Source organism: Notechis scutatus, chromosome 1 (assembly GCF_049901735.1).
Source record: "Notechis scutatus isolate UNSWTSFEM ecotype Mainland chromosome 1, rNotScu1.2, whole genome shotgun sequence".
NCBI classification, from domain to species: domain Eukaryota; kingdom Metazoa; phylum Chordata; class Lepidosauria; order Squamata; family Elapidae; genus Notechis; species Notechis scutatus.
In genome coordinates this window covers 254,416,274-254,427,317 of record NC_142009.1, presented here as the reverse complement: position 1 = coordinate 254,427,317, position 11,044 = coordinate 254,416,274, and the positions used below count along the sequence as shown (strand labels likewise).

Genomic DNA, 11,044 nt, shown 5'->3' with positions numbered 1-11,044 from the left:
CCCTTATGTGTAGGTGGTGCCATATTATTATATTAGCAACTACATTCACAGCCTGAACATAGAGAGAGAAGCAATTATGTAAACCTTTGATAACTTTTTAAAATAATAGATTCCACTACTGTTTTTGGCAATGAACATGCATTGTGAGTAGATGCTTCATAACAATTGTGTATACAGCATACTGTACTGGCTGGTTATGTGAGAATCAATTTTATATAGAAGTTAAGGCACTAGAGAAGAAATTGGCAGACTGCCTAGCTTTAGGCATGAAGCCAGTTGGGTAATCTAGGGCCAGTCATTTTCTCTCAGCCCTAGAAAAGAGGCAATGGTAAACCACTTCCAAAAAGCTTGCCAAGAAAACTGCAGGGATTAATCCAGGTAGTCACCCGCAGTCAAAAACTGAGGCACCAAAAAACCCTGCTGTATGTATGTATGTATGTATGTATGTATGTATGTATGTATGTATGTATGTATGTATCAGTGGTGGGATACCAGTTTAACAACCAGTTTGGTAAATGCATGCAGCGCTGAAAATGGAGCATTTAGAAGCTCAGCTGGTTACCTTCCAAGTCAGCAACGCTAAGTATAACAGCGAGTGGGGGAATCAGCTGTGCCGCACGATTGAGTTGAACTACAAAGCAGGAAATAAAGGACATAATAGTGCAGGGGCGGAGCCAACTGATCATCAGAACTACCAGTTCGAACCACTCTGAACCGGCAGCATCCCACCACTGGTATGTATGTATATACGGATGGATAGATTTCCTATATTTTTTTGAACTGAGACTAGTGTTAGGAATATAAGTCACCTAACAGCTATTTGGGTTAGAAATATATAAACCAGGATAAACATTTTAAAACTGTATCTTTAAGAAAATGCAAAACTGTAATTAGGTGTGGTTTCTCAAACGGCCATAAGATGGAGCCAGAAACCTGGATTGTTTTAGTCTGCATCTCAGAAGAGAGTGTAAGTGTATCTCTGTTTCCTTCTGTTGGAAAGTATTGCTGTTGCTCCATTTCTTCTAATTGACTGGTATTACTGGATTGAATGTAAGTCTGATACTGAACTGTTTTTGACACTGGAATTTGATATTTGGATTATCCCTGGATTGAAAACTGACTGATTTTACCTGTGAATGACTTTGGACTGCCTATTTTGGACTTTGCTTAACGTTTCTGGAAGTAAAAACCTACATTTACTGTACAGTGTATTTGTGTTCTGTGTGTGTATTATTCAAAAACTACTCTCTATACGTCTCCCTGTATGCGCTCATTCTCCTAACAGGGAATTACCTCAACAACTAGCTCTAAGCAGCATACAATTTCCAAATTCTTATGCTCAGATTGAAACATAACAATTGAGAACAGAACATAAGGGTTGTTGTTTGCATATACCAGCACAGCTGATGGGCTTTTGGAGAAATTAACAGACAAGATGTGCTTAATTCTCTTTCAGAACTTAATGTAGCATGGACAGTTTAATTGTTTTCATACATACCAAGATCATTATTCCTTTTTTCAACCTTCTAGTAATTATTTGGTTTTACAGCCCAGTTATGGTATACTTATTAAATCTGAAACATCTGAGAGAAAATGGTTAAATCAGGTTGATTATAGAAAATCTGGAGAGAGTTTGTAACTCCTCTATTAGATAAAAAATGATAATCAGTGGCTATTGGTTTACATATGCTACAGGTTTGTTAGAAGATTTGAGCTTTGTATATGGTTACTTCACCCAGATAATATTTGATTATTTAATAGATCTACAATATTTTCTGAATATTTTGGAAATATTTTTGATACAACTACAGGGCAGCTGTAATCTTTTTTATTTTAAAACTGGAAAAAAAGTTAACTGTTTTAAAGAAGCCCTTCTTCTGTGCATTTTCAATCATACCTTATAATTTCTTTTTCAACGGTACCATACTTTATTAGTTTCTACATTCTCTGTGTCTGAAGTTTTTCAGATATTTCAATCTCTCCATTACCTAACATTTAATTCTCTCTATGCTCCCTGAATTAAATAGAAATGCAATCCTATAACTTATTTTTCTTTTCTATCATTTGTCTGTTTTTTTCCTATTCTTGGAATGAATAACTTCCTGAGTGGCCTAAAATAGTCTAAAATCCAGAACATTATTGCATAATAAAGGTGGGAAAGAAAGAAAGAAAGAAAGAAAGAAAGAAAGAAAGAAAGAAAGAAAGAAAGAAAGAAAGAAGAAAGAAAGAAAGAAAGAAAGAAAGAAAGAAAGAAAGAAAGAAAGAAAGAAAGAAAGAAAGAAAGAAAGAAAGAAATAGATAGATAAGCTATATTGTAGTTCATTGTTTATAATCACAATATTGAAAGCAAGCAGAGTTCACAAACTTCTTAAAGAGGAGATGAGAGGGAAAGGAAGGAAGGAAAATACATAAAAGATTAAAACAAACAAACAAGCAGAATATAACAAGTCATGGCTAAAAGTAAGAGCCTTGCCAATAAACCATGCCAAAAAGGTTGCCAGTGATTCTTTGATATGTATAAAACCTTGCTTTTTATATGCTTTAAGTTACGGTAGGATATTTTCAGCATTGTTTCAGCACTTTTCTAAAGGCTCTTTGCTGAATGTTTTTGTGGGCTGGGTAGGCTTTATTATTTTTATCTCTGCTATTGCTGCTTTGAAAGAGAAGAAGGAGACTTCCGGTTTGAGCTTCTTCGGCGACAGACCGAAACTGCAACTCTGCGTGGTTTCGATCCGTGCTCGCCGCTGGAGCGCCGCTGGAGCGCCCCGAGCCGGCTGGTTTCGGGGCTAAGCCACCCCATAGAGGTGGTGAAGAAGGGGGAGACTGCCTGCAGGGTTGAGGAGAGATATAAAGATATAAAGGTGTCATACTCCAATTAGTAACTACAGGAGAAAATTTGTTTAATGAGAAAAGATAATATGAAATTGAAACAGAACAGACAAAAGTATAAATACAATGATTTGAATTGAGATGAGATAATCAAAATAAAATTGAGAAAATTAAAAGAGGAGAAAAACTATATAGAAAATGCAGAATAGTAATAAGATATGGAATAGAACACAAAAATGAGCATGAAATTGAGTTTGTGTCTGTATAAAGAAGTGCAACCCGGGACCATGCTATTTTCAAAAAAGACGTTTTACTTGTATTTTGTGTGTGTGAAACCCTAAATAAAACTTTATTTAAAAAAAAAAGAAAAAAAGAGAAGAAGGAGATATTTCAAGAAATTACCACAGTATAACCTTTGAGGTATTCAGCCAAAACTTGGCAGCACTGTTAATATCTCTCAATCCTGTTATTTTCAGTCTCATTTCATCCCATTTGGCCACAAAATGAAGCAGCTGCAGCCAAACATAACTTATGGTTATGTTTATCAAAGAAAATTTCAAATCAGTTTGATTCAAATCCTGTTGCCTTCAAAACTAAAATGTTAATTAAAAGTTTTCTGACTTTGAATCTTAAATTGAGATTTTGACTAATTTGTAGTGCTACAGCATCTATGCTGAATTTAGAATTGATTGGTTTTAATCCTTGCATATTTGCTTATTTTAAATATATTTATTTGCAGGTACCATTGAAATAGGCAAGTCCAGTATTCTGAGATTTCTCTGCTTTCATCATTACTTGTTAATATTTGCCCATTTAAATTAAAAACAATTTATCCGGGATAATCTCATGATTTAAAGTGCTAAGGTAGCATTATAAGGAGAATGGGAGTAAAAGAGAAGAGTATAATTGTAACAAGACTATTACTGTGAAAAAGAAATGATTTTTTTTACAGTTGCTTTAAATCAGAATCCAATGAAGAGATGGTTTTATTGAAGAATTATTCCAAAGGTCAGTTGTCAATTCTCTGTTCACATTCAGCATTATACAGCTGAATATCTCTTGTATTGCATTCTACAGATAAAGGATAGTTGTCTAATGAAGATCTTGTTCTGTATGTGATTAAGGATTCTGGGAGTTGTCCATAACAAATGGTTATACTCTGTACTTGGAAATTACTTTGACAGGGTATAGAGCAGTGATGGCGAACCTGTGGCTGCATGCCAGAGGTGGCATGCAGAGCCCTTTCTGTGCATGCGAGCTGTCGCCCCAGCTCAGCTCTGCCACGCATGTGCGTGTGCTTCCCACCAGCCAGCTGGTCTTTGGGTCTCTGCCGTGCATGCGTGGGGGGGCGGGCACATGTGGGAGATGTGCATGCATGCACAGAGGCAAGGTTCATGCATGGGGGACAAACCACATGCACAGGGGACACATGTTCATTGCATTTTGGGGGTTGGGCACATGCACATATGCACTTTGGGCACTCGGTGCCGAAAAGCATAGCCATGACTGGTATAGAGAATTATTTTCTCTCTCTCCATTGACAATGTACATAATTTATAATCAATCTGTATAATACTAGAAGATAAACCAGATGTTTTAAGAATAAGAGACTCATGTTAAGTTCATATCTGCAAGATGGTCGTGCATTAAAGTTTATCTTGCATACCTTGGTTCTTACATTTATAGACTTTACTGTGATCCCTGTTTCAAGATGTATGTAATTTGGAATCTCAAGACATGGCTGTTATTTTGCATGTAGTCCCATTTCTCATGATAAGAAGTTTTGCCCTTCTAAAAAAAAGAAGTTTTCTCTTAAAATGTCTCTTTCTCCTTTGAGGAAACAACTACAAACTTTGGAATGTAGATCTAGAAAATTAATTCACTTTATTTTTTCTCTCTCCCCACTCCATACATTATCTTTGTTAGAAACAATATACAAGATGGTTTCTATAACATGGGGTGCCACCCTACCAACGTGGAGGGTTGTGCTCAAAGCTGTTATATTGCAGCTTCCAGTTGTAGATGACTCACGTTATCACAGTGTCATCACGTGACGTAAAATGACTTTTTCCCCTTTTGCTAAATTGGGCATGGGCATAACCAGTGCTTGATGCATCCGGACTGTGGGCTGTAATGCAAAAATATACTACTAATTTGTTATAATAATTCAGGATTCTCAAAAAGCTCAGAGGGAAAGATTTCCTATAATTAAGAAACCTGATAATGCAAGATCTGGGTAAGCGATCTTAGTATTGGATATGTCAAGGTTTCTCTCCTGTCAAAGCATTGAAAGCATGAACTTCTCCAGAAAAAAAGGTGTCATTGGAGCCAATAAGTGGGTGGGGTTAAGGTAAGCTTTCACATATTTAAGATTACTCATTTTAATATATGAATAAAATAATTGGATGCTGCAGTATAACAGCTTTGAATAAAATCTTTCCTCTCATGCCACAGGTCTCTGCAGAACCCTCCAGGTTGCTAGGGGTGGATGGCTAGGTCTTCATGCAATACAAACTCATTCACACAGTATGGTGGTTTGACATTGAAATGAGACACAGGGAACTGTCTCTGAGAAAAATGCCAACCCTGAGAGAACTCAGGTAGCAGTATTTATTGAGAAAAACACAAGCAAAATATACAGTCTGCATATTCAGAAAACAATGACCTCAACAGGAGATTACTTCACCAGCATGAGAACACACAATCTTGGAAAGTCCCAGATGTTACCTTGCTAGGATGAGATCATACAGCCACGGAAAGTCTCATGGGAAAGTTTGGAAAGTCCCATGAGAAAGCACAACTGTGTATCTTGTACCTTGAACTTTCACCCATTTTCCTATTCCTTCTAAACTGGCAGAATCAAAACAGAATGAGGCACTCTGAGCAAAGATACTCCTACCCCCACCAAGAATGCCCACATCTTCCTAGACTTACTGCTAGTTATACAAAGGCCTTACAGAAAATGATAAAATGATTAATAAAATATATTACCACATTCCCTCCTTTTTATTTATTCAAAGATAGGGGGTGTTTTAGTGGCATAGTACACAGTTCCCTCATGACCTGATCCCTCACGCCGGAAGACTGAGGTACACATTTGTAATAGATTAGGAATACATTGAATAAAACAACATAATAAGATACATATAGCAATAATAATAACAACCCCTTGCAATAAGGAGCGAAACCATGATCCATCAGGAAGCCAGGACCACAGACTGTCCCAGAATGATGCATTAAACCCATCGGCTCCAGATTGATGCTGAGCAATACGATCTTCCATGTCCTGAACAGTTTTTGTAATGTTTGGCTCATAATTATGTATAAAAACACAACAATGTGAATGAATTAAAGCACAAACTCCTCCTTGAGCAGCTAACATAATATCTAAAGCATATCGATTTTGCAAAGTAACTGTACGAATTTCAGACATTTCTACATTAATCATCTTAATATTCTTTATAGTATCATTAAACATAGCAACAGTAAAATTATTTAAAATATGAATATCCCTATAGTTCATAGCAATTCCCAAAGGTGGGATGAGACCTCGAGAAATTTGTGTCCATAGATTACCTCCCATGGTTAGACCCGAATCCAATTCCCGCGATTTCGGATCCGAACCTCAGGAGGTAATGTATCTAACTTATAGATAACCGGAATGACAAACCCCAAAGTACATGTCCCTGACCAATTTGCAGGGATTTGTCGATATGCCCACAGTCCACATAAAAACCAAAACCCTTCCAGCTGTACATAACCTTGTTGACTTGCCGCTTGCATCAGCTGTTTCATGTCTAGATATTGATACTGGCCAAATCGTCAGACTCATTTTTCCCATTTACCCAAGTTATGTTGTTCTCTGAACCATTTGTCCACTTAATAGTGTAATTGCAGACACTATGATTCCCCAAGAATTGTGAGTTTGTAATGTGTTGGAAACATAAATGTGCTGGAGACTGCAGTGCAGTCTTCACCTTGACCGTGAAGTTCATGGCATATGAAATGTTATGCTTTCCGGTCTGCAAAGTAGACCGATTAAATGGAACGCCATGTAGAGTCAGTCCTTCTCCCACTCTCCCAGGAAGGTGCATACACAACCAACAATTGGTGATGTTCAAGTTTTTGCAGTTGTGCGCAAATCTTTAATGTAATTATTATCTGTCCACAAATCATCGCCCAAATCTCCAGCACGCTGAACATGCTGTCGCTGCTCTCTCCGCACCCGAGCAGCCCAGGACAGATTAGGCAGAATCAGCAGGATCAGGAACCACAGATGCACCATCCTGCTGTTCGAAACTTCCTTCACAGGTGCCTGCGAATGATCAGGCCGAACACACCGACCAGGAACCCAACGAATTTGACCAAGATGTTCAACTGCTGCATAACCACGTCCCCACGTTATCAGCTCAGCAGGAACCATGCCGGATCTGGAAGGAACCGCACCAACACCCGAGGTCTCACCGCATCTGTAGAAGGAGAAGAAAAATGCCTGCTGGCCGCTGCAGGGGGTTACCAGACAAATTTAAAAATTTAAAGTATACAAAGCTAGATTTAATTGATCTTGAATCGCGGAAGCCCCAGGAGCTTCCCTCCTTTTTATTTAATTTAGTCAACATGGTCTTGAGCGTGGCATTTGAGCAACAAAACACACATTCACACGCTGCTCCAAACATCCTTGTAACAACAAAGGCAATCTTAAAATATCAGGTGATATTCCAGGAGACAAATAAGAACCTGCTACAAGGGTAACAAATTATACACATACAATGAATCCACTATTAAATTAAAATCCTGATTGTGAAAATTTTGAAAAGCCAAAACTACAGCAGCAACTTCTGCCTGCTGGGCAGACTTCTGCTCTGAAGTCACTTTTGTATGCCAAATTCAGATTTATCTTTCCAAACACAAGCACCAAAAACTTTCCCTCCATCAGTAAAAACTGTAGGAGCATCTGATATGCCCAATGGTATCCTTTCTTACATTTTGGGCACACTGATTTAGGACGAACACCCTGTCCCATTGATCTCTTATTCTGCTGACTTTGACCCCCTCCAGGAGCCCGACATTGCGCTTTAAAATGTCCAGGCTTCCCACAATTGAAACAATTCCCTTTTGAGCATGTCCTGTTTGTAAAGCCAGAGCTAAAGTTTCCATGTTAAAAGACTGACTCCCTACCTTCCTACATGCATTAATCAAATCTGCGATTTCTCTCTCTCCACTTGCTACCAGTGGATTTAAAATCTTTTGCAATCTGTGTTAGCTTGTTCTACTGCTAACTTAAAAGCAACTCTTTCTGGGCGAATTGATTATCAATTTGTCTTTCAATAACCAATTTCAGTCTACTAATGAAATTTTCATAGGGTTCATTGTTCCCTTGTTTGATGTTAGTAAAGGTCTTCTCACCACCTTCGCCGTCAGGGAGAGACCCTATGGCTTGAAAAATTATTTGTGGGAGAAGAATGAACCCTTCCTCAGGCATACCATCTCTCTGTTGTTCCACTGTTGTAAAATTACCAGCTCCGTAAAGCTGATCTGGGGTAACATTTGCTGTTCCCCTCTGGACTGCCAGCTGTCTCCATTTCTGATCTAACACCAAATATTGAGCTGGAGTTAAAATCATATTCAACAGAGCTTTCCAGTCAGCCGGAATCATTTATTTCCATAACCAACTGCTTCTAACAATGCCTGAGTATATGGCGTTCTAACACCATATTCTTTTGTTGCTTGCTTAACTTCCCTCAAAATTCTGAGCTGTAAAGGCTTCCACTCCGCTGCGGATTTAATGCAGCATCCATGACAATTTCCACTGGATTAAGTTGAACTTCTACTCCAAACTCCACCAAATCATCTCCTGATAATTCCCCTCTATTCTTTGCTTCTTGAATAGCTGCAGTAACTGCATCCACCTGAACCCTTAAAGGTAAACTCTTATCCTCTGACAAAGTATTTCTAGCGCCAGACAGTCCCCAGATTTATCTGGAGGTGCCGTCGGCGGCAACAAACGTACCGCATGGTAAAGCGGCAAACCTTCTTCGGGGGTGATAGGAGCGGTTGTTCATAAGTAGCTAATGCATCCATAATCACTCTCCAGGTTAACAAAATTGAAGAAGGGGCACGAGGTTCCTCGTGCAAAAATTTCCCTATCTTTTTCCAGGACTCTACTTTAATACTACCTCCCTCCGGATATGACTTAATATTTTTCCAAACATACTGTAGTAAGTCCTCAATTTCTTTCTTTCCTACAGCACAACCCCTACTGCCAATTCCAAACCCAAAACTATTCCCAATGATCCCTCTCAATTCCCTGATGTGCTCTTTCTGAGCCTTCGAGAGATCTCCCCCATACTCACGAAACGAATCTATCTTCGTCCAGCGAAGAAGATGAGGGCCAGTCGGCGTCCGCGACGATGAGTATAGGATGCGGAAACGTATAGCCTTCCAAGCTATCACGTCGGGGTCACCATTTATGGTGGTTTGACATTGAAATGAGACACAGGGAACTGTCTCTGAGAAAAATGCCAACCCTGAGAGAACTCAGGTAGCAGTATTTATTGAGAAAAACACAAGCAAAATATACAGTCTGCATATTCAGAAAACAATGACCTCAACAGGAGATTACTTCACCAGCATGAGAACACACAATCTTGGAAAGTCCCAGATGTTACCTTGCTAGGATGAGATCATACAGCCACGGAAAGTCTCATGGGAAAGTTTGGAAAGTCCCATGAGAAAGCACAACTGTGTATCTTGTACCTTGAACTTTCACCCATTTTCCTATTCCTTCTAAACTGGCAGAATCAAAACAGAATGAGGCACTCTGAGCAAAGATACTCCTACCCCCACCAAGAATGCCCACATCTTCCTAGACTTACTGCTAGTTATACAAAGGCCTTACAGAAAATGATAAAATGATTAATAAAATATATTACCACACACAGATTCTTATTATTTAGATATACGTATACAGGGGTGGGATTCTACCAGTTCGCACCTATTCGCTAGAACCGGTTGTTAACATTCTAAGCAGTTCAGAGAACCAATTGTTAGAAGAAATGACTGGCCTAATCCTGTAAGGAAGGCAGGAAGGAAACATTCTGGTATTGCTGACAAAAACTGCCTCTCCGTTAACCCTTATTACATTCTTGGCAGGACTAGACTTCCTGTCTCTGGAACGTCTCTGGACTTTTTTTCCCCCTCCTTTGCTGGTACTTTGCTTGTGTGGAGTGATCATTCAAAGTTACAATGGCACTGAAAAAAGTGACTTATGACCATTTTTCACACTTACGATTGTTGCAGCATTCCCACAGTCATGAGACCAGGTGAGGAGATGCTTGCCACGATGTGAGTGATATTGAGTTGGCCATGCCCAGCCAATAACATGACCACCAAGCCATGTCCACCCAGTCACATGACCACCAAGCCACGCCCACCACCTAAGCCACATCCACAGAACTGGTTGTTAAAAAATTTGAATCCCACCCCTGCACGTATACACTTCTAAATATGCTAATATAGTGAAACTCTAGCTGCTGGAAAATAAAAATAGGTTCATTGATCTGGGCTGCAAAATTCTGGACATTTACTAGAAAGTAAGCAGAGAGTTTGTCTGCTGTTATCTCTTTGTAGCCTGGATCTGAAGACCTATTGAACCTTTGATCTTTCTACTATACTTTATCAGAATTGCTTTGAAGAATTAATAACCCACATATAAAGTAAGTGAACCATCTTAAATAATTTTGAGGACTGCATTAAAACATTGTCCTTGCTTCTTTTAAGAAAAAAGGGGGGGAAAAAGTGAGGAACAAAAGAACAATAAAGGCATCAGGAGAGAAAATTAGCAGAAGAAATCCAATAAAACCTGCTTAAGAGCTTTTGAAGTCATTTGTGAAAAATGTGTGAAATTAATTTATTTTAGCCTTACTTCATCAAGCTGTTCAGAATTATTGGAAGTCTGCTGAGAACATTGAGATTTTTTATTATTATTATAAACTTAAGCAATCTATAAACAGGAATGTTATTCCTGGAATTAAGCAATTTGGCAATCTAATAATATATTTCTAGCAAGATAAATGTGCATGAAAAAAATCTATTCAGTTATAAACTGCTGCTATAGATCCTGTGCAAACAATTCAAAGGTATTTTTAGAGACTGAATCTTTCCATTTTCACTGCCATACAGGAAAAAAATCATTTCTGGAATCACACAAAAAACT

The 11,044-nt window shown here is 38.5% G+C and overlaps 1 protein-coding gene across 3 annotated transcripts in view; it reads left to right on the top strand.

Annotated features, from left to right (window-relative positions):
* Positions 1 to 11,044, top strand: part of LUZP2 (leucine zipper protein 2) — a 393,008-nt gene that overhangs the window by 216,358 nt on the left and 165,606 nt on the right. The gene's annotated exons all lie outside the window — the stretch shown is intronic.